Genomic DNA, 23995 nt, shown 5'->3' on the forward strand with positions numbered 1-23995 from the left:
TCTTACACAGCTGCTTCGTCAATTAGCTGATTCCTGATCCAACCTCTAATTGGGAGAAAGCGGCATGCTCAGCACGCGGGCAGCGGAGCACGGATTGGTGGGAGAGGACTATAAAAGGAGGAGAGAGACAACATGCGGGGCCCCCCTGAGAGAGTCGGTCGGAGAGCTCGTTGGTGCCACTCCTCCGTGAAAGTGGGGGAGCAGCGGGGGTGCCGCTCCTCCGCGGAGGCAGGGAGCGGCAGCAAACCCAGGAAGGGCTGGGGAAAGAAAACAGCATCCGGTCCGGTGTCGTTCCTCCGTGAATGGGGGAGCGACAAAGACAGAGTGATCTCCAAATCAACTTCAGAGCAAAAGAACCAAATGCATGTTGGAACCTCTGGAATCTTGAGATATAATGGTTATACTGTATATTTATACAGTATCCTTATTTAGGAATGAGATTTAAGTCACTGTAAACAAATTTTTGTCACCTTCACAAAGCACCATATTATCTTCAGATCCTTGAAAGGACACACCTGGCTACACTCATCAAGATTCTGGTGCTCAGAAAAAAATAAAATTAAATAAGAAGCATTCAGGGGTTGGCATTGTGGCACAGCAGGTTAAGCCACCATTTATGATGCCAGCATCCCATATTAGGGTTCTGGTTTGAGTCCTGGCAGCTCCACTTCCAATCCAGAATTCCTGCTAATGTTCCTGGGAAGATAACGGAAGATGACCCAAGTACTTGGGCCCCTGACTACCATGTGGGAGTCCAGGATGCAGTCCCTGGCTCCTAACAAGACTTCTTTTTTTAAATATTTGTTCATTTATTTCAAAGTCAGAGTTACATAGAGAAAGGAGAGACAGAGAGAGAGGGGGCGGGGGTTCTCCATCCACTGGTTCACTCCTCAATTGGCTGCAACAGCCAGAGCTGCGCGATCTGGAGCCAGGAGCCTATTCTGGGTCTCCCACATGGGTGCAGGGGCCCAAGGACATGGGCCATCTTCCACTACTTTCCTAGGCCATAGCAGAGAGCTGGATCAGAATTGGAGCAACCGGGTCTCGAACCAGCACCCACATAGGATGCTGGCACTTCAGGCCAGGGCATTAATCCATTGCACCACAGTGCTGGCCCCAGACTCTTCTTTTTAAAATCTCCAAATAGATTTTGTTTCAAGAGGGAAAGTCAAGTGAAGATAAACATCTCTTTTAGCAAATGCTCTGAGCAATTTGAAGATTACATTCTCTCCTTAATTCTTTTAAGAACCCTGGGAAATGCAATCAAGTGATCTTGACTTTGGCACAGTACTTAAAGCCTGGATACACATATCCATAAATTTGGGCACAAGTGAGTCACACCTCTATGTTCCCCCATTAATTGCTTGAGCTCCATGTGCACAGAAGAGTACTAGTCCCAAGACCCATCCCAATGACTATCCTCTTTCTGACCCAAGATCAACCCCAACAGATTGGGCAGCCCTTTCACTGAAATAATCAAAACAGAAGATGAGATTATATTTCCTTTTCTAAATATCCTTGTGATGAGACTACTACTAAGCAATATTCTCTTAATAATTCTAGCATTTGGGGACCAGCATTATGGAATACCATATTAAGTCACCACTTGCAACACCAGCATCCCAAATCTCAGTGCCAGTTTGAGTTCCAGGTGCTCTGTTTCTGATCTCCCCCGCCCCGGTAATGAGCCTGTGAAGGCAGCAGCAGATGACCCAAGTATGTGGACCCCTGTCACCCATGTGAGTGGCCCAGATGGAATTCCTGGCTCCCAAGTTTAGCCTGGCCATCCCTGGTTGTTGCAGGAAATTTGAGGGGAAAAAAAAAAACAGTGGATATCTATCTCTCTCTCTCACTCCCTCCCTCCCTGTTTCATTTCTCGCTCGCTCTCTCTCTCTCTCTCTCTCTCTCTCTTCTCTCCACCTTTTAAATAAATAACAAATAAGTTTAAAAATAATAGTCCTTCTGTCTCTCTCTCACTGTCCACTCTGCCTATTCAAAAAATAAAAATAAAAATAGTTCTAGCATCAGCCTTTCCAGAGGGACTTCTTGCAATGACTTGCTAGAAGGAAAACACACACACACACACACACACACACACACACAAAGTTGATCTCTCACAAAACCCCCTCTACATACAAATCTGATTATGTCACTCAGCTTAAAAAAGCTTCAATTTCTCCTGTTTACCTGTAGAATAAGGGTCAAGGCTTTAGCTTGGCCTACATTTCACAGGCTGAGCTCCGTCTCCCTTTCCAGGGATGCATTCTGCCACATAAATATAAAAAAGTCATGAGTTCAGCCATACTGGACTTGCTTGTGTCTCTGTAGTTCTCTGCCTGGTGCTGTTTCATAATAAAATGCTTTCTTCCACCTTCTCTGCCACCACTGTTATCACCTGACACGTTTCTGCCTGGAAAATATCTACTCATTCTTTGAGGCTGAACTAAACTTCTAATTAGGTCATCTTTCCTGCTCATTGGAGGCAGAATCAAGGGTTATATGACATCAGACTGGTTCACAATTCAGCATTAGATCTGTGGGCTCTCAATCTTGTACAAATGGAGCCTAAAAGAGTGTGTGATACCAGACTATGTTATGTTAGCATTTGGGGTGGTGGATAATTCTGGAAAGCATGGCATATATATATATATATGAATGAAGATAGTAGACCTGAAGATTTGAAGATATAGTAGCTCTTCGTTGGGGTGAGGGAGGGATTTAAGCCCCTCATTTTTTAATGTTTACTTTCTAATTTCTCAGTTTTAAAACAATTGACATAGAAAACCGGTGCATATTTATGGGGTGCTTTGTGATGTTTACTTTCACAATATATTATATAATATCAAATTACAGGAAATATATATGTATCTTTTCTTTTTTTTATTTTTTATATATATATATATCTTTTCAATTAGCAGTAATCACGCCTCGGATAAACCTCATTGGCTACAATACTGCCACTGCGCAAAGCTAATATATAATATATATATATCTTTTAAAGCATTAAATATTTCTATTATAGCAAAAACATCCACAATGTTATCTTTAAGGTGTTTTCAATAGAGGAATATACAGAACAAGAACATTATCTAGAGTCACCCTATTGTGCAGTAGTATCCTGAGACTTCTTGCAACTATCTTACTATAACTTAATAACCATCAATCAACCTTTCCCAATCTGTCCCTCTCTACTTCCCTCACCAGCTTCTGGTAACCACTTCATATTCTTAACTTCTACAAGTTCACATTTTTTTAATTTTTTAATAAATTTTTTATTTGTTTATTTGACAGAGTTAGACAGTGAGAGAGAGAGACAGAGAAAGGCCTTCCTTCCATTGGTTCACCCCCCAAATGGCTGCTATGGCTGGAGCTACACCGATCCGAAGCCAGGAGCCGTGCTTCCTTCTGGTCTCCCATGCAGGTGCAGGGGCCCAAGCACTTGGGCCATCCTCCACTGCCCTCCTGGGCCACAGCAGAGAGCTGGACTGGAAGAGGAGCAACCAGAACTAGAACCCAGCACCCATATGGGATGCCGGCACCACAGGCAGAGGATTAACCAAGTGAGCCACGGTGCTGGCCCCCACATGTTTTTTAAAATTCTACATATGAGCAGTGTTACATAATATTTGTCTTTCTGTGTTTGACTTATTTCATGTAAATTAATGAACTCCAATTCTATCCATAATGTTTCAAATGACAAGATTTCATCCATTTTCTGGCTGAGTAATATTCTACTGTGTTTCTATGCCACATTTTCTTGAGTCATTCATTGGTGACAGACAAATGTTTCAACTTCATGACTACTATGAATAGTGCTGCAATAGATATGGGAGTGCAGATGCCTCTTTGAAAGATGGACTTCCATTTCCCTTGGATGTATACCCAGAAATGGAATTGCTAGATCATATGCTAGCTTTAGTTTTAGTTTTTCAGGAACTTCCAAATTATTTTCCACAATGGCAGCAAAGCCACCTTCATCTATCACCTAAACTTGTGCAGTAAATTCCTGACTCACCACTGGTGTCTTCACACCACCTCTGGCTTTCAACCCAAGACTTGCACTACATCCATATGGAGCCTTTAAAACACAGATTCAACATGGCTTCCCTTTGTTCTCAGAGGAAAGACGGAATTCTTAGCAAGACACACAAGACATCTGCTCCAGCTCCAGCTTCATTCCACCCCCTTCCCATTGCTCCCTGCACGGCAGTCTTTCAGTTTCCCAGACTCCCTCGTTCCTCGTAGCCTCTACATATGCTGTTTCTCCATCTCTGGGGTTCCTCCCTCCTTCCCTCAACTCTTCACCTCTTCGTCATCCTTTCAACCATCTCAGAGGTTGCTTCCCTGGGAACACGTTCCCTAACACTCACATCACATCGGCCTCCTATAGCCAAACTTGTAGCCCCTTCCTCTTTTTCTGCATAGCCCTTGTCAATCTGCTGATATAGGACATGCTTCTGTGATTATTTTGTCAGTGTCTGTCTGTCTGTCTGTCTCATAGGTTGTGATCTCCAATGTTTCCTTTGTCCATCTTTGTTCCAAGCAAAGGGCACTGGACTTGGCAAAAGGCACATATAAATAGTTGCTAAATGAACGTTGAAAAATATCAGTTTCTTCATCTGAGCTATTAGACTTGACCATGTGATTCTGAAGGTCCCTCCATCCTTGAAAGTTCTCTCTTTAGAGTCCTAAGTCATTTTTCTGTTATCCAAAAAGACAGCACAAGACCAACAAGGGGGCAGATTTTAGTTCAGGAAAAGGAAGTGCTTTCTAATAAGAGGAACAGCGCAGAAATGGAAGCTGTTTCCCTATAGAATGATTAAATTAATCAAGCAACAGTTACTCAACCCTCTGCCAGACAATCTATAGTAATAACTCTTATGTCAGATGAATGAGAATAAATGACCTCACATCCCTCCCAACTCTTGCAGTCTGTGCTTCTGTACCTGAGGAAGATAAACAAATCCAATGCTAAATTCCAACCAGATGATCAAACATTAAGGTCTTTTATGCTAAGATCCATATAATAAAAATGAGAATTCTGACTTCAAAGAGAGTGGACACATTATATGTAATATATATAGAAGCAACTTAGGCACTTGGTAAAAATACAGAGTTCTAGGATCATAAAGATTCTTTTTAGTATTTATTTATTATTTGAAAGGTAAAGAGACAGAGACAAGAAATCTTTATCCACTGGTTCACTCTCCAAATGTCTGCAACAGGCAAGGTTTGGTCAGGCCAAAGCAGAGAGCCAGAACTCAATCCAAGTTTCTCAAGTTGCTGGCAGGAACCCAACTGCCTGAACCATCAACTACTGCCACCCAGGTTTGCATTATATGTATTAGCAGGAAGTTAGAATCAAGAGTGGAGCCAGGGGGCTGGCACTGTGGGCAGCACGTTAACTCCCTGGCCTGAAGCATCACCATCCCATATGGGCGCTGGTTCAAGACCCGGCTGCTTCACTTCCAATCCAACTCTCTGCTATGGCCTGGGAAAGCAGCAGAAGATGGCCCAAGTCCTTGGGCCCCTGAACCTACGTGGGAGACCCGGAAGAAGCTCCTGGTTCCTGGCTTCAGATCAGTACAGCTCCGGACGTTGCAGCCAATTGGGGAGTGAACCATCCACCAGATGGAAGACCCCCCTCCTCTCTGCGTAACTCTGACTTTCAAATGAATAAATAAATCTTTTTTTAAAAAAAAATGAGAGGAGCCAGGATTAAAACCAGGCACTCCAAGGTGGGCTGTGGGCATTCTAAGCAGCATCTTAACTGTTGTGCCTAATACCCACCTGCACTGGAGATTCTGATTCAATACATCTGGCCACTTTTAACAGAAGTGATTCAGGTGAGTTTTGAAAACTCCTCTACAGGCAAAGAGCCCTGGACTTGAAGTTAATGTCCAGAGTTCCAACTGAATTTTATGACTAATTAGCCTTAGGACCCCAACGAGTTCTGTGATCTAAGTCTCATAACTCTGGCACCTTCTTGGAAAGAGAAGTGTTACCTTTCAGTGGCCTAATGTGGGATTAACATGGAAGCTGGTGCTGAATGACTGCACACACTGTCTTGATCCTCATCTCACAGAGGAATATAAAGTTCTTGTCTCAGAAGCTTACAGTGAATCCATTTTACGTTTGGCCTCTTTCAGAGAATGAAGGCATATATTTCACTTGCCTCAAAAATGATGAGAATTTTGGCAAAGATAAATTGAATCACCTCAGTGGCCAACTGTCAAAACAAGGTTTCAGAGTTTCTAAATCTCCCCTCCATTGAACCTTCCGGAACAGATGTGGGATTATAAATGACATATATCCAAGGCAAAAAAAAAAATCTTATTCCTTTCACTCTTATTTTGTACAGCATTCTATCACCTTTGGAAAATGAATGTAGGAAGCTTATTAAAGTAGGACAACAATAAGAGTCCACTCAAGGGGCCAGGGTTGTAGTGCATCGGGTAGCTGCCACTTGCAAGACCTGTATCCCACACTGGATCATGGGTTCCAGTCCTGGTTGCTCCACTTATGGTCCAGCACCCTGCTAAAGCTCCTGGGAAAGATGTTGAATGGTGATTCAAGTTCTTGGGCCCCTGACATCCACATGGGAGAAAACGGATGGAGTTCCAGGCTCCTGACTTCAGCCTGGCCCAATCCCCCTATTGTGGCCATCTGGGGAGTGAACCAGGAGAAAGATGATTCTCTCTCTCTCTCTCTCACTGTCATGCTCTCTCACTCTCTAGTTCTGCCTTTCAAATAAATAAATAATTTTTAAAAGAAAAGGCCACTCAAATAATGGTACATTTTTTGGAATTGGAAGTTGATATTTTTCCTAAAAAGCTTGAGTATCAAAAATCCAAGCCTGAGAAAGCCCACAGTCTTACCCAGGATTCATTCATTGTCTCAAGCTTTCACTGACCTCCAGCCAGTTTGTTAGTTTCTGTGGAAAGAGAGGTAATTTTTTTTTAATTTTTTTATTTGACAGGTAGAATTATAGACAGTGAGAGAGAGAGAGACAGAGAGAAAGGTTTTCCTTCCGTTGGTTCACTCCCCAAACGGCCGCTACGGCCAGCGCTGTGCCGATCCAAAGCCAGGAATCAGGTGATTCTTCCTGGTCTCCCACGTGGATGCAGGGGCCCAAGCACTTGGGCCATCCTACACTGCCTTCCTGGGCCACAGCAGAGAGCTGGACTGGAAGAGGAGCAACCGGAACTAGAACCCGGCGCCCATATAGGATGCAAGTGCCGCAGGTGGAGGATTAACCAAGTGAGCCACGGGCACCAGCCCCAAGAGAGATGTAAATTTGACAGAGCCATTACTCTCAAGGAATTTGTGCTCAAACACAGATTCACTCATTAGAACTTTGTGCAATAATGTAAATACCTCTGTCTTCTCTGACCAGCATGATGGCCACTAGCCATATATAGCTACTGAACATCTGGCTGAGGAATGGAATCTTTCACTTTAATTAATCTTAAGTTAAACTGCCACAAATGACTGGTGGTTATCATGCAGCACATCTTTAGAATAAAAAGAGGAGGGGGAAGAGGAGAAAAGAGAAGAAGAGAAGAAAAGGAAGAGAAAGAAGGAAAAAAGAGGGGAGAGAGAGAAGAAGCAGAGGAAAAAGAAGAATAGATTCTTGTGAGTGTGATCCTCAGAGCATACACAATGGGCCATCAAGTATGTGATCACTAACTTTGCACTGAACTGTTTCAGGGGCAGACTGAAGGTGTTTAGGAAAAGCCACAGAGCAAAGACTTCACTTGAAAGGTTCACTAGATGGAGAAGGAGGGGAGAAGCTTCTTAGGGTGGAAGTCACGGGGTTTACAGTCCCACAGCAACTGGAAAGCATAGTGGTTTTGTTGGCTTGAAGCACAGAATCCTTGCAAAACAGGCAGAGTGAAGAGAGAGAACTTATCATGGGATAGGAGAGGAGCTGGGACTAAATCATATGGACTCAAGAAATTTGGGCTCTTGTCCGTAGGCAAAACATTTCACTTGGGTGTATTGTAAAGCTTTGAAGCCGTGGATGATGTACTTTGTTTCTTGTTTGTTTTTCCAGGGATGGGAATGAAAATTGGTGTTTCATTGTCTTTCACTAACTTCCTGCTTAGGCTTCACACTTGTATTTCTCATTGCACAACACTCTTAGTTCTGATTTCCACACTACCCCAGAGAAATAGAACTATCAAAGTTAAGTTTAATTCAGTCGAAGTCTCTCTTTACTCAGCCCAAACAACTACTTCAACCCCAAATTCCAAGGTTAAGTCTCCATCTTCTCAAAAATAAAGAAGTGTGTGTTCCAACTGTTTGGGTAGAATTGATGGAACTTTCTGCATGGTTCGGTGAAAAACAGCACAACTCTGAATTGGCCTGGGAAAGTGATGGAGAGGTGCAGCCAACGTTCCTCGATCTGCCAAAGCACAGATGCCTCTCAGAAGCACCTGATCGTCACAGTGTAGTCCCTTCTTTTCAGGTTACCAAGGAAACATTAGTACAATTATGACAAAAAGTCACCTGGGGTGGGTGACTGGACTAGTGACTAAGCCACAAAATTGGCACGTCCATAATTCCACATGGGAGTGCTTAGGTTCAAGTCCCAGCTCTGCCTCCTGATTCCAGCTTCTTGCTAATATGTACCCTGGAAGACAGCGGATGATGGCTCAAGTAGTTGGGTCCTTGCCACCTACATGGGAGACCCAGATGGAATTCCAGGCTCTCTTGCCTTTGGTTTTGCCCAGCCCTGGCTGTTGCAAATGAAACTCCCCCTCTCTCTATCTCTATCTCTATCTCTATCTCTATCTCTGTCTCCTCCTTCCCTCTCCCCCCTCCCTCTTTCCCTCGGTGTATGTGTATATGTGTGTCTACTCCACTTAAATAATTTTTTAGGACTTTTTAATCACCCTTTTGAGCATGAACTCTGTGCTAAGCCAGTGTGCTGAGTACTTTGCCTATATTTTGTTTATTTAGTTTTTGCAACACTGCAAAGTAGATTTTTTTTTATCCCTAGTTCACTTGTAGATAAAGGGAAGCTCAAAGACACTGTATAACATGTTATATCCCTTGGCCGCCGCGGCTCACTTGGCTAATCCTCAGCCTGCGGCGCCGGCACACCGGGTTCTAGTCCCAGTTGGGGTGCCAGATTCTGTCCCAGTTGCTCCTCTTCCAGTCCAGCTCTCTGCTGTGGCCCGGGAAGGCAGTGGAGGATGGCCCAAGTGCTTGAGCCCTGCACCTGTATGGGAGACCAGGAGGAAGCACCTGGTTCCTGGCTTCAGATCGGCGCAGTGCACCGGCCACAGCGGCCACTTGGGGGGTGAACCAGGAGAAAGGAAGACCTTTCTCTCTGTCTCTCTCTGTCTCTCTCTCCCTCTCTCTCTTTCACACCAACTCTGCCTGTCAAAAAAATATAAATAAAAAAAAATCATGTTATATTCCAGAGTCACATACCTAGTAACTGACAGAGCCAAGTTCAAACCCAGAGTAAGCCAAGTGAGACTTAAGCTACTGAGTGAGTGTTGTCAGAGGAAGCTGGGTTGGCCACTGAAACAGAAGGTATTCCCCTCCCCTCCCCTCCCCTCCCCTCCCTACCCAGACTGCTGATGGTATTGGCTAAATTCCATGACACTTCAGTCTCTGTTACTTCACCTATAACGTGGGACAATTAGATCTTCACTCTAATCTCTGAAAAGTACAGAAAAGGCTTTGAAAGCTTCCTTCAAAGCAGGAGATATTTGGAAGTTACTCAATCACCACATCAACACATAGCAAGCACACATAATTTTACAGTCCTCAGTTGGAAGTAAAAGGGCATAAAAGGGATAGGAAGACCTCGAGAAAATTTCTACTTCACAGCTAAAAGTCAAAATGTTTTTAACATATTGCTCACCAGACAGAAATAATCCCATGCACAAGGAATCCCATAAGCTGGGAAGAGAGGACTCATCTGGGTTGTTCACTGCAGGCACTAGGGTCTTAAAGGATTGGGAAGAGAAGCATAGCATGTAGAAGGACTTGTCTTGACAACCTCCTTGTGGTTACCACACTCTCCAGACCTTCTGTGAAACATATGGACAGACACCAAAAACAAAGAGGAGGACGAACCAGCAGGACCACCAGTCTGTTAGTGGCTTACATTTATCATCTGGGTTTGCACACAAATGTGTTTCTATCAATTGCACTGACTCCACAATGTAACTCCACAATATAACTCAAATATTATGGAACCCAATGAAATATGAGTACAATGAGAGTTACTTCTATAAAAAAAAAAAACCTGAATGCTTTAAAAAGACTCACTAAGATGAATCACTAAGTAAATAGGTGGAAAAGGTGTGGATGACACAACTATAAATACTTGGAAGAAAAAAATCATAGAAATCTGGAAGGATTCTATGCCCAAATTGTTTCACAAATGTTTTCAAGTTATTATTCCGTGTTAAAGAAAGCAGATCTGGAAATTTCAGACTGTGCATCATGGCTGCGGTTTGTGAAAGAATGACTACAGCCAGTGAACCATACCCAAAGAAAAGTTCTGGCGTAACATCAAAAGATTGGCAACAGGAAGGACACGTATGTGCTCTACATTAAAATCAAATGTTCGCACTGTATTTATATCATTTTTCTTCCCTTTTAACTTTTTATAAAACCAATCAATTACTGGTCCTAATCATAACTGATAAGAGTACTTCTACTACATTATAAGAGCGGAGTTAATTTAGGGTCTCTTCACATTATAAATCTATGAAGATAGTAAGATACCTGGTCATTGTGCTCAATCCTGTGGTCTGAAATGAGCTACATTACATTGATTTTTTTTTTTTGACAGGCAGAGTGGACAGTGAGAGAGAGAGACAGAGAGAAAGGTCTTCCTTTTGCCATTGGTTCACCCTCCAATGGCCACTGCGGCCGGCGCACCACAGCCGGCGCACCACACTGATCCTAAGCCAGGAGCCAGGTGCTTCTCCTGGTCTCCCATCTATGATGAGAGAGGCCAAGCTCTGGTACTAGGTGCTGGAAAGACCCTCTACTCAGACTGGTTGCAGGGACAACATCTATGCCCAGTGGGTTCAGTGTTCCTTACTGTGCTTCATACTGACTGTGTCTCTCACTTGACTTGGCTTGAATTAGGATGGGAGTGTGGGGCAGGGGGATAGGGTTTGAGTTCTTTCTGTCTTTAGGATTCTATTCCTAAGCCCCCTACTCTTTGCTTATACTTGTGATCAAATGATTCATTCTGTATCAAATGGTTTATGTGGAGGCAGCACCTCACTTCACTTACTGTGAAAATGCTGGCAGCTTGTTTTACTCCAGAGTATCCCCAAAGGAGCAAGGAATTGCTTCTACTTGGCATATACTGCACTCTCCCACAGATTCTCACATTCCTGTTTAACTAAAGACTACTTCCTGTTACCTACTGAGCTATGAAAGGTCACTAAATTGGGTTTTAATATACTAAAATTAGCACTTTATTAAAAGGCTGAATTCCTTAATCCAGTGGCTATCAAAAAAAATCTAGCTGCTTCTATAAGATACAAAGCACTTACTGTGTGTGTACAATCTCAAATAGTAGGAATTCTGGCAATTTTCAGGAAAAAAAAATGCACTGTTCCCAGAACTTCGTCATTGGTTGACTCCAGTCTTAACTGTCTCTGAACTTGTTTAAATTAATGGACCCACATAGCTAAAGTTAGGCTTTGCTTCTGCTGAGTGTTTGGTTCTTCAGAAACCAACCACATTACGACTACCAAAGTGAAGTTTTAATGTTGGAATGCAAGGCTTTTAAGGCTGTGGCTCTACTTCCTAATCAGAATATTTAGGTGAAATTAAAATCCCCATCTCTTTGGCCTGAGAATTCTGTCATTCTTGCTCCATGTACCAGCAGCCATTTTTCTGGCCTGAGCAGTGTTCTCTATACTATGGATGATATATAGAAGCTAAATCCCTGTGGGACTCTAAAAGTCACTTTCTGAGCAAAGCCTGAATCCCAAAATATCTCCCTTTACAGCTCCATGATATTCCCCAGATCGCACCACTAAGCATCCTCACAGCAGCCATTATACTGAACCACGCTGCATCCAGTATGAAATAATCCATGAGGACATAAACAAAAACTGTACTGCTGCAAAATGTTAGGATTAGGACTAATTTTAGTACTCTTTCTGGAAATAGATTTTTTTCTTTTGATTTATTTGAAAGGTGGCAGCTGGTGGGGGAGGGAGCAGAAGTAAAGAGAAAGAGATCCTCCATCCACTGATTCACTCCCCATGACCACACAGTGAAGTCGGGGGCCTGTAACTTAATCTGTGTCTTCCACATGAGCAGCAGGGATCCAAGTACTTGGGCTACAGTCTGCTACCTTCTAGGGTTTGCATTACCAGGAAGTTGGAACCAGAAGCAGAGCCAAGACTTAAATAAAAGTACCCCAATGTGGGAGGTGGTCGTCCCAAGTAGTGTCTTAACTGTTGCACCAAAAGCCTGCCTCCAGACTTTCTTATTTAGACAACACACTCAAAAACAGGCTCAATGCCTTTGGCCTTCCTCTACATCTCCACTCAATTACCAGAGTTAATACAAGCCTGATACAAATTATAATAGGGAAATAAATAAACTAATTAAGTAAACTGCCTCATATGTCTACAAATTTAAACTTTCAGGACAGGCATTTGGCACAGCAATTAAGTTGCTTCTTGGGACACCCACATCATATACTGGAGTGCCTGGTCCAAGTCCTGATTCCTCCACTTCCAATCCAGCTTCCAGGCAATGCAAATCCCATGAGGCAACAGGTGTTGGCTCATGCCTCTCACATGGGAGACCTGGATGGAGTTCCTGGCTCCTGACTGTTGCAGATACTTGAATATTGAACCAGCAAATAGAAGAGGGGGTTCGTTCTCTCTCTCTCTCTCATATCTATATCTACCTATGTCTATATCTAAATCTAAATCTAAATCTAAATCTAAATCTATATCTATATCTATATCTCTCTTCCCACTCCCTTTCATATAAAATCAAAACAAATATTTTAACTTAACCTTTTCTGGTCCAGTATGCATACCATCAATAATGAAAATCTAACAAAACTTTTATTTCTCCCACATACACTCTTTTATATAACCTTCACTTTAATGACATTGAACTGTTCCTGACACCTGGTTTTAAGACATCCTGCCTCACTTACAGTGCTCCCTCAGCCTGAGAACTTTTCCCCTGATTTGTGTGGGCTCACATCCTACTCTGTCTTCTAAGTTTGCCCAAAGGCCACCTCCTATAAAGAACCTTTCCCATGATACCTGCAGCAGGGAGCGGTCTCTGCTTCCCCAAAGCCCAATGATGCATTCTTTGACTACTCTCGTAAGCTCTGTACTTTTAGCCTTGCTTCTAAACTCATGGCTTCTGCATTTTGGAATGTTAGCTCCTTGATGAGGGACATCCATGTGCTTTCTATTTTTCCTATCCTCCCACTCTTGTGCCCATCCCTGGGCCTTACAAGTAGCAAGTGGTCAGTCAACAAGTAAATAAATAAATACATGAATGAATTAATGAATGGATCATTCATACACATAATCATACACATAATCAAAGAGTTCTCGCCTCCTTCAGAGACCCTTGTTCGTGGACGAATTGGCCTTGTTACAAGTACCCAACGCAAGGCTCAAGACATTACCAGGGAGTCTCTTGTTTGTTTATGGAGAAGAGTAGTATAGCCTATAACAGGGCAGAAATAGAGAATAGAATTGCACCAAGGAAATTCCTCCCACCCACACCTGCAGAGGAAGAAAGAATTAGGACCCAACCTGGCAGAGAAAGTACAGGACTTTACCTGCTTCAGGCTCTCACCTTATAGAAGGTGACCATGTAATTTGTATTCCTACTTTTTAGAGGGAAACATGGGTTTCAGTCACCCATGGACAGTGGGTATGAGCCAAGTCTGTCCTGGACATAAAGAAACAAGGGGTCCCTCCATCCTTGGATAAGTTTCATCACCTGTAAAATGGGGATAATGACACTAACCTCAGGGGTTTTCCATGAGAATGAAAGAAGACCATGAAAGGGAAGCACCAGTGTGACATCAGACACACAAATGGTATTCAATAAAGACAGCTTCCTCACCTTCCTAACAAAAGCATCTCACCTTGTCAATCTCTTCTTACAATCATGGGCTTAAGTGATGCTTTGAAATTTGAAGTAACCAACAAAGAAATTACATTCTCCTTCTCCTGAGAAGCACAGCCACACCACTCAGGAAGGTCCTAGGTAACAGGTGATAGAACCAGGACTGAACCCAGGTACATCCATCTTCAAACAGAAAATTTCTAATGCAACACTCAGGGATTAAGAGCATCCACAGAGGGGTCTTTAAGTCAGACTGGACACCTTATGACATGTGGCTGAAATCATGGGACAGCAGAGCAGAAGGCTGAGACAAGGGCATCTGAGGGTCCACACCCTTCCCAATCTCAGGCAAGACAGATTCCAACCTGGACAACCAAACTCATCTGCCCCATCCCTTGCAGAATGAAAGTTTCCTGGCTCTGTCATCATCAGTTTCACGCTCCCTCTCAGAGGTGGCTACACTTCACCAGAGGGTGGGAAGGGAGCCACAATTCACCATAGTAGTCCAGACCAATCAGGGCCTGAGATCAACCAGGGAATGGTAACAATTGGGAGGAGGCAGTTTCCTGGTAGACTTAACAAATGCGCACAAACATCACTTATATGTACACATCCATAAGCAATCTGGCTAAAGACCAGCTGCCCATGTCTGTTCCCAAATGAGATAAAACAATTAGCAAAGCCAGGCATTACTTCCCTTCCCTTCATGCTTCAGCTCCAGAAGACAATGGTAATTTGTCTAACACTCTTTCATTATTCCTTCACTTTTACATCCTTACGTGACAGGGTCAGCTGATCCTGACTCCTTTATGAGCAATGTGAAGTTTATTAAAGGTCAATTCAATTACTCAAAGATTATCTCCTACCCCACAGAGAACACAAAAGGCCTGCAGCACCAGTACCTCCTTCTCTATACTTACACAGTACAGCACCCGTGCTTTTTGATCTCCCTCCCTGAGCATCCTGCTTCACCTCCAGAGTGAGCTGCTGCCCTGCGGACCAGATTCCTTTCCTCGACCCTCGCTTAGGGCTGTAGTCCATCCGCCATGCACTGCACACCTGCCATCAATTGCCACAACTCTGGCTTCTCCTCAACCCGCAAACAAGCACAAAGCTTGGAAATCCTTTTTAAAAGCCTCGTATTTTCCCCCAACAATCCCCACTTTGTACTTGGGTTTTCCCTTCACCAAATGAATGGAAAGTGTGATCTCCATTAGTTATCTCTATTATCCCAGCTTCCTTAATACCCTATGACAACATGGTTCCCTAAAGACTCCTTGTAGGAGGGCCAGCATTGTGTCACAGTGGATTAAGCTGCTATTTGTGACGCCAGCATCCCATATGGGAAGCAGTTTGTGTCCTGGATGCTCCACTTCTGATCCAGCTCCCTGCAAATGGCCTGGGAAAAGTAGCAGAAGTCAGCCCAAGTGTTTGGGACCCTTCCACCCATCCAGGAGACCTGGATGAAGCTTTTGGCTCCTGGCTTCAACTTGGCTCAGCCGTGGCCATTACGGTCATCTGGGGAGTGAACAAGTAAATGAAAAATCTCTCTCCACCCCATCTCTCTCTCTCTCTAGCTCTGACTTTTAAATAAATACATAAATCCTTAAAAAAAAAATGGGGCCAGCGTTGTGGTGCAATGCCAGTATCCAATATGGGTACCAGTTTGAGCTCTGGCTGTACACTTCCTGTTCAGTTCTCTGCTAATGCATCTGGAAAAGCAATAGAAGATGGCCCAAGTGCTCGGGTCCTGGTACCCATGTGGGAGACCCAGAACAACCTCCTGGATCCTGGATCCTGGATCCTGGCTCTGGCCTGTCCCAGCCCTGGCTGTTGAGGCCATTTGGGGAGTGAACCAGTGGATGGAAGATGCCTCTCTTTCATTTTTTCTCTTTCTATTTCTCTTTCTCTTATTCTTTCTCTCTCTCTCTCTCTCTCTCTCTTTCTCTCTTTCTCTCTCTCCCTCTCTCTCCTTCCCTCCCTCTGTTTGTGTAACTCAGCCTTTCAATGAATAAATCTTAAAAAATAAATTATAAATAAATAAATAAAGACTCCATGTAAACATCACCCTTGGGGTCATCAGTAGCTGACAACAGAAGCCAGTATCTTTCTAGTGGCCATTAGGAAACTTGGCCACAATATCCTGGCTTTCTTCTTTCTCCCCTTCCCCAAGTCTCAGAGCCTTAAATGTGGAGATAATCCTCAGCATCTTGTTCTCTTCCCCATCCCCCCACCCATCAAGCAATAAATCACATATGAGAAGAAGCTCAGATTCAGAGCGCAGAGCCTGTATCTTGGGTTTTATTTTGCTGCCAACCTGTTGGGTGACTTCAGACTAGTTGTTTGCATGTTTAAATCTCACATCCCTATCCGTACAATTAAAAATTAATCTAAAAGTTATTGAGTTTCACCCTCACTTTGCACGGTCTATGTAAGTCACTTGCTTGCATGTCCATTTGTTTATTGAGTTCCCTGTGATTTTCTTGAAAATTTAGAGTCATACTTTCCTCCAGACATTGCCCATTCCCCCTCTTTATATAATTCATTTTTATCATTGATGACAAAGCTAAATCCATCCATCATGCTCCCTGTGGCCCCACTTCTGAATGTTCCCAACTGGCAGAGAACTGAGATTTCCATTTCATCAAAGCCTGTTTTCATTAACAATTCATTGCATTGCCGGGCCCTTGTTCTGCTATGGATGAGTGAAATCATAACATTGAGCATTTCCCAAAGAACAGCCAAAAGAATACAAAGGGAATAATATCTGCTGATATTCAATGACAGAGAAGAAACTAGACAACTTTAGAAATTGCATTCAATAGAGAACAGGCACCAAACCGCGGCTCAGTCAAGGTCAAAGCTTTGGCCACTGTCTTCCTACATAGCTGGAATGAGGAAGGATGGCCAACAAAGACAAGTTCCATTTATATCAATTCACATTCACCGTGTATGACACCAGCCTTTGTGCCAGACTCTGTGATATAAAGTACAGGAAGATGAAAAGACACAATCCTTATCATCAAAGACCTTGTAGCCAAGGAACTGACAATCATTCTTTTCTACTAGAAGATGGTAACAAGAGTTAGTGATTGGAACAAAAACAACAAGGGCTTTGGTGCCCAGCAGACCTGGTTTTAGATTCTGATAACTCCATTCATTAGCTATACATTCTGAGACATGTTATTTAACCCTTATGAGCCACACTTGCATGATAGCTAAAAGGGTTAGAGTCAACATATGAAGAAAAAAAAAAAAAAACTAGCACATTGAGGCAGGTGTCAGAGTACCTAGGATCCAGCCCTGCCTCCAATCCTGACACAGTTTCCTGCTAATACACACCCTGGTAGGCAATAGATGACGGCTGAAGTACTTGGGTCCCTGCTACACATGGGAGACATCAATGAAGTTCCTGGCCTAGCTGTCTCATGCATTTGGGGAGTTAATCAGTAGATGGAAAGTCTCTTTCTTTCCCCCTCTTTCTCTGTCACTCTGCCCTTCAAATAAATAAACTTTCTGAAAAGCAAGCAATCTGCTTAGCACACGGTAATTGGTATCAAGATGATAACCTCAAGACAACAGGAAAGTGTGTGGGGCTCTGTCATGTGCCAGATGTGTGAAATTAAACAAATCACTTTGTGGCTCTGACCTTCTGCATCTTTATCTTAAAAAGGAGCTAATCGGATCCAGCTCACATGATTCTATGCAGGCCAAATAGTATAATACACATAAAATTATTCAGTAAGCTATAAAATACTCAGACCTCATAAAATGCTATTATTAGTGACAAAAACAGGGTGGAAAAAGAGAATTCCAAGCTCACAGACCCATGGGTCAGTTTCTATTCTAATAAAAGTTTATTTTTAAGCAACCATTTGTATGACACTTCATACATGCCAATCACCATCCTAAGTGCTTTGTAATAGTAACCCCCTTGTCATCATGGAAACCCTTTGAGAGAAGGCACTTTTATTAGCTTCATTTTCAAATAGTTAAACAGAACATAAAGAAGCTATGTCACTGAACCAAGGTTGCAGGGATGTTGAGAACTCTTGCATGATGCTTCACCAGCCACTAAATTATCAAAATGTAAACTCTGCCTACTGTGACAAGTTTAAGCTTTTAGCTCCTAAGCAGAATTCCCCCAAAGGGCCATCCAGGTATATGGCCCTGCTTTCCTTCTCCCTAAGACTGGGAAGAAATGTTGATGATCCTGCCTTACATTAGTGGTCTTTGAAGACAAAATCAACATTTCCATCACAGCTTCCTTCTTTTAATGACATGGTTTCTGACATGTTTCCCTGGTATAGCTATTAATTTTTACGAAGTATAGGAGTTAAATAGCACTTTGTCAAGAGCAAAGACCAACAGAAAAGTACTACAGACACAGGCAGGGAGCATAAGTCCTTCAATGTAGATAAAAGTCATCATCATTAGCTATACGAAGGTAGCTGGGTGATGCAGGAGACAAAGCTTTGTCATTCCCATGGGAGGGAAGAACTTCTCTGGCCTTTAATTCCCAGAAAGCCACCTCATGTTCACAACATTACTTGATTGAGTTGTCCTTTAAAAAAAAATTCCACCACCATGCCTGCACCAGAGTTGAAACCCACTTTGGTCCCCTCTACTATTCTGAGGACTCTGGGTCCATGTCCACCCACCTAGCATGTGTAGATAATTGGCATAACCAGATCACATTATCTAGCCTGACTCCAAGACTAGAGGAAAGGGTCTCCATTTCCAGGTGCATTGGTCTTAGCTGAAGACTCTCCCTGAGGTGGGTGGGGAATGAGTCCTATCCATAGCTGAGTATACCAAGCATCTGAAAAATGCAATAATCATAAAGAAGGAAAAGCAAAGCATGGTGGGAAACAATAGCTGAGGTCCTCCAGTGGGTCAGGACCCAACTCTGCCTGCACATGGCCAAGTAGGAGAACTTCCAGAGGTAACTGGTGCACGTCACCCCCACACACCTGGGTTCTCACTTGAAAATGTGGGTAAATATCACCCTCTTGGAAGTGCTGCTGTGACAGCTGAATAAGGGAATGTATACAAAAGCCCAAGCACCACGTCAGGCACATAGTGAGCCCCCACAAACATATTGCTTTCCTCCTCATCCTTTCCTCAAATCATGTTATTTGGACAATAGTTGAAGGAGTTTTGGGAATTTTAGTGGGAAAATTTGTGGGAAAAAATTTTAGTGGGAAAAAGAAAATGAAGCCTCAGAGAGAAGGAGAACTTTGGTAAGCAGAACAAAAGAGAGACTCAATAATTGGTCTAGGTGGTCCTCGAAAGACAAAACTAAGATGGCATAGGTGGAAGTTCTGGGTTGGGAATGAGGAGAAGGATGGGAGTGACATAAAATGTGTTCATTATAGCAGAGAATTTTCTAGGATTTCAGCTATTCTGAAAGTCTACTCGGGAATTGTTTTATGTCTACAAGTTATAACCTCACGAATAATTCTGGTCATTTCAGAAAGGCACCTTGCAACCCTTCCACAAGCCCAACAGGCACTAAGAATCTACTTCAAGGCAGAGTGTAAGCCTGCAGGTGGTCTCTTTCCCAATTCCCCCCTCCTAAACTCATTCTAATTAAAGGGAATGGTTTTGGCCTTCAAGATTAAGATCCCCAGGAATCGGTCTAGAGTCATCTCTTTATCCCCATATCAGAATGCCATTTAGTGCTTATTAAATGCTAAAGGAATGGAGTAAATGGCTAAATGAAAGGTAACTACTATCACCTATGATGCATGTTCTGTGCATGTGGTACATCTTTCTGTTCATTTTCTCTTTAAAAAAGATGTATTATTTATTTATGTATTTATTTATTTGAAGGCAGAACAACAGAGATCGAGGGAGACACAGAGGGATAAAGATTACCCATCTGTTGGTTTAACCCAAAAATGGCCACAATAGCCAGGTCTAAGCCAGACTGAAGCCAGGAGCCAGGAACTCCTTCCCGGTCTCCCACATGGGTGTCAGGGGGCAAAGTACTTGAGCTATCATCTCCTACTTTCCAAGTGCATTAGCTAGATGCTGGATGGAAGAAGGATGCAGGGACTTGAACCAACTGGTGGCTTAACCCAATGTACCAAAACTCCTGCCCCCTGTCCATTTTCATCATGTAATTGCAAGCCCTTGGCAAAGATGCCAGTTACCTCCCAAAATCTATGGCTCTCCTCCTCCTCCTTAGTAATAAAATCCTGAAGTTCTAAATTTATTCATAGTAGCAATGTGCACAAAGGGCCATCTTTCCCAGCCTCCCTTAAAGGCAGGTAAAGCCTTGTGACTGAAGCTGATCAACGAAACTTAATTACTACCTAGTACTCCAGGAAGTTTCCTTGAAAGGAAGTGAGGGTCCTCTGTCTTCCCTACTTTCAGCAGTCTGGGATGTAACAGGTGCAGCTCTGACCACCACCTTGGACTGTGAGTTACAAAGGCCACATTGCAGGGATGGAAAAGTGAAAAACTGAAAGGAGTCCAAGTCCATGATGACTTTGTGGAGCTGCCCTGACTTCATTTATGGAAGAAAACAAACACTGGGGTGTTTACGCTATTTTAGTAGGGACTCTGCTAATCCCCAGGGACTCTGCTGCTAAAAACCACACTGTTTTTCCTGGTTGGAACAACCGGATACCCGGTGACTCACAGTGCTGCCCCGAACATGTCAGTATGGACAAACAGACAACTTTCCCTGAATAATTAAAAGCTGGACACATTAGTCACAAAGCTGGTGCTCTCTGCAAGGCTGCCTTTTGACTTTTATGACTTCTTCAAACATTTTTCACCAACAAAACTCCCCCCATTAACCTTCCTCTGACCCCTGTTCCTAGCCTGCTGTGCCACTTAGGGAACACAGTTCAGTGTTGTGTCTGCCATGCCGCCCAGTGCCATCTCTGGCCCAAGCGCCTCCCCTCTCTGTTAACCACCTCAGCTGCTGTTTCTGGTGGCAAAAATCTCACAAATACTAGTTCACACTTGCTTCTGATTCTGGGGCCCAAAAATGCCACAGTTCTTAGATGGAGAGTCATCATGAAAGTGACTCAACCCAAACTCAAAGGTGAACTTCCACGGCCACAGGACCAAACTTGATGGGAATTTGGGGCGTTGGCCTGACACACCTACCCCAGGAACGTGACTTTCTACTCAAGCCCAGTTTAACATGACACCTAAGACACTGAAATAATTTAGTTATGTTCCCAGCTGTCTATGATGAGGTGTAATAGTGACATATCAGAAAATGCTATTCAATATCTGTTTAATTTTGTTTCTAAATTGAAGGAGCCAAAGATTCTTCTTGTGTAGGACATCTCACAGAGGCCTGTGTGATTTGTGGCTATGATTTACTACTTGTAGAAACCCATTTAAGAATGTCTGTGCTTCCTGAAAATCAGAAAACTCTATCTCACTCACAGCACCTCTGAAGAACAAACCTGGCTTGAGTTACCACCTTCCGTGTGGTATTGCACATGCCTGTCAGGTGGGAGCCTCAGCTATGCCCCTTCTTGCAAGCATGGGGCTGAGGAGTCACAATGGCAGGCAGGAACAGAGCTGAGCCCTCAGAGCAGGAACTCACTTTTTTTTTTTTTTTTTTTTTTTTTTTTTTTTGACAGGCAGAGTGGACAGTGAGAGAGACAGAGAGAAAGGTCTTCCTTTTTTCTGTTGGTTCACCCCACAATGGCTGCTGCGGCTGGCGCACCGTGCTGATCTGATGGCAGGAGCCAGGTACTTCTCCTGGTCTCCCATGGGGTGCAGGGCCCAAGTACCTGGACCATCCTCCACTGCACTCCCTGGCCACAGCAGAGAGCTGGCCTGGAAGAGGGGCAACCAAGACAGAATCCGGTGCCCCGACCGGGCACCCTGGTGTGCCGGCGCCGCAAGGCGGAGGATTAGCCTAGTGAGCTGCAGCGCCAGCCTTCACTTTTTTCCTTCTCTATAAAAAGTAGTTCAATTCACATTAATGAATGTATTTCAGTAATCCGATTCTCTTTATTTTAAAAATATAAAGATTAAAAAATTTCCCCAAGCTCTCTATACTGTATCATCAAATATTTATGAACATAAAATTAAGCTAAAGTACTAAGGAATCTCTGATGTTAAAAACCTTTCAGAAAATTCTCATTTCCTTTTAAGAAAGAAGGATATATATATGTCCACAGGCTCTCACACATTCACAAGTACACTCCCACACACTGCACATTCACACACATTCCCACACACGAAGGTACACATCTACAAACTCACACACACCAGTGCACACACATCCACATGCTCACACACACTCACACAAAGTCCATCTGTGGGTTTTCCTTTTCACCTTACTTGTGCTTCCTTAATTTTTTTTTTTTTTTTTTTTTGACAGGCAGTGTGGATAGTGAGAGAGACAGAGAGAAAGGTCTTCCTTTGCCGTTGGTTCACCCTCCAATGGCCGCCGCGGCTGGCGCACTGCGGCCGGAGCATCGCACTGATCCAAAAGCAGAAGCCAGGTGCTTCTCCTGGTCTCCTGTGGGGTGCAGGGCCCAAGCACTTGGGCCATCCTCTACTGCCTTCCCTGGCCACAGCAGAGAGCTGGCCTGGAAGAGGGGCAACTGGGACAGAATCCCAGAATCCGGCACCCCGACCGAGACTAGAAACCCGGTGTGCCGGCGCCGCTAGGTGGAGGATTAGCCTAGTGAGCTGCGGCGCCGGCCAGCTTCCTTAATTCTTATCACTAGACACATGAAGGGCGCCTGTCAGCTACAGACAACTTAAACAGAAAGAGACCCCTTTCCTAAGAAGGGTGGCATATGTGCAGGACTCCGGGCTAAGAGACTACACAGCTGGTTGGGTCACATTCAGTACAGGCTCCTTCCAGACAAGTTGATAAAGGAAGCTTTTATCCCTAAAGGACTTTTTAAAACAAAAGGGGCACTGGAGAGAAAGGAACCCATCTTGTAAAATGAACTGTGGACAGTTTATTAGGTCCTTAAGCAGAAATACCACAAAACAAGCTGCGAATAATTCTGACTAGCCAAGCCACACTAGCTCTGGTGTTAGCTACATGGCCTCCTCGCTAGAAAATGTGTGAAGAAGCCCTGAGAACAGCCTCTCTGGCCCGCTACTTCTACCGGAGTCCTGCTTTTAGCCATCCGCTGACCCCACCCCTCTCTCCCTGCCCCTAGCTGGCCCCACGCTGGTAATTCTTCAACAGAACCCGCTGCCTTGCAGCAGAGCCGACAGAAGTCTTGAAGAAGGCTCTCCATCCCCTGTCTGCTGTTGTCTGTGGTTTACATTCTTTTTGAAACATGGCTCGGTCATTCAGCCACAGCCATTTCAGGACTCTTACCCCCTTCCTGTACCACAGCCTGGAAGGTAAACTGGGACATTCATAGCATTCACCTCATCTTTTTCTCATCTCTTTGGGATCAGAGACACTTAGAAATAATTACACAGTCACTTTTTGCTTGCTTAACACAGGCTTCCTCTTTAAACACACAAAGCACCAATTGTTTAACAAAGCAAATCATCCCTAAGTCTGTTCTCTTCTCATGGAAGACTGATACTCAAACATTTTTCCTACCTAAGAAAATCATGCACACCCCCACCAAGTTCAAAATGTGATGGCATCCACTATGGGACTGTCTCACCTTTCCTTCAAGACCCGCCTCCCCAATCCTTTCAGTTGCTTTCTGTATATCTCCTGGTGTTCCACTTCCTTGCTTGTGAATAATCACCTTTAAGGCGGCCTGTGAAGGGGAGTTTCTTGTGTCTTGAATTTGGTTTTTGCATTGTTTTTGTTTTCCTTTCCATTTTTCACTTGGAAAATATTTCTTATTGCCCTGCTTTTTTGCACATGGCTCTTTTTGAGTAGGATGATGTGTTCTTAATTGCATTAATATGAAATCTTTAA

At 43.6% G+C, this 23995-nt stretch overlaps 1 long non-coding RNA gene and 1 pseudogene across 1 annotated transcript in view; both read right to left on the bottom strand.

The window, feature by feature from the left end:
* LOC127490509 (uncharacterized) overlaps window positions 1-23995 on the bottom strand; it is a 163928-nt gene that overhangs the window by 8456 nt on the left and 131477 nt on the right. The window lies entirely within an intron of this gene.
* On the bottom strand, window positions 2891-2972 carry LOC127484938 (U4 spliceosomal RNA; annotated as a pseudogene).

Source organism: Oryctolagus cuniculus, chromosome 1 (assembly GCF_051225735.1).
Source record: "Oryctolagus cuniculus isolate XC-2025 breed Fujian yellow rabbit chromosome 1, ASM5122573v1, whole genome shotgun sequence".
NCBI lineage: Eukaryota > Metazoa > Chordata > Mammalia > Lagomorpha > Leporidae > Oryctolagus > Oryctolagus cuniculus.